Here is a 712-nt window from a genome sequence, read left to right as displayed (position 1 = left end):
TTTTAATTTTAATGATAATCTTCTGGTGAGTTTTGAGTGATCTTTTTAAAACATTCATTATATTTTGAGTGATCATTTTATGCTCCTCATTAACTAGTTATATTTCATCATGAATGCTTCTTATGATCTGTAACTTTAACCAATGACCTAATATGGATATAAATGAAACAAATGTATGACTAAGAATAACTATATAAAAATGTTTAATGACCGAAACCACCACCTCTGTCTTGCAGTGATGAACTCGTTGAGTGGCTAGGTCATGAGCAGGTGTTTCCGATCTTCACTAACCACCAGATCCGCTCAATTGTTTTCCACCTGAAGGTCTTCAGTAGGTTTCATTTTGAAGGAATAAGGTCAAGAAACTAAGGACTTTCCCCTTCACTTCCATTTCAATGCCCACAGCTGCCCTACATAGTGAATGATGCCAGTTTTCTGATGAGATGCCAGTTCTTTATATTTCTGTATTGTCCCAGGACCTGGGAACATAACACAATAAATGATGGGGAGGCTGTGCCGTCATGAAGACATAGAGTTTGTTTCCTTGTCTGTTATGCTCAGGCCACCTCAGGAGAAAACAGCAAATGAGGAAGTTACTGGAGATGGAGCAGTCACAACACCTGGCACAAGTGATCAGAGGGAAAGTATTTCTTTCTACATGTATTTATATTTATCATTTAAATTGCCCCTGTCAGCTTGAACAAAGACTGTG

The sequence above is a fragment of the Trichechus manatus genome, unplaced genomic scaffold (genome assembly GCF_000243295.1).
Source record: "Trichechus manatus latirostris isolate Lorelei unplaced genomic scaffold, TriManLat1.0 scaffold00300, whole genome shotgun sequence".
In the NCBI taxonomy this organism is placed as follows: Eukaryota; Metazoa; Chordata; class Mammalia; order Sirenia; family Trichechidae; genus Trichechus; species Trichechus manatus.
Note: the sequence above shows the minus strand (reverse complement) of the source record.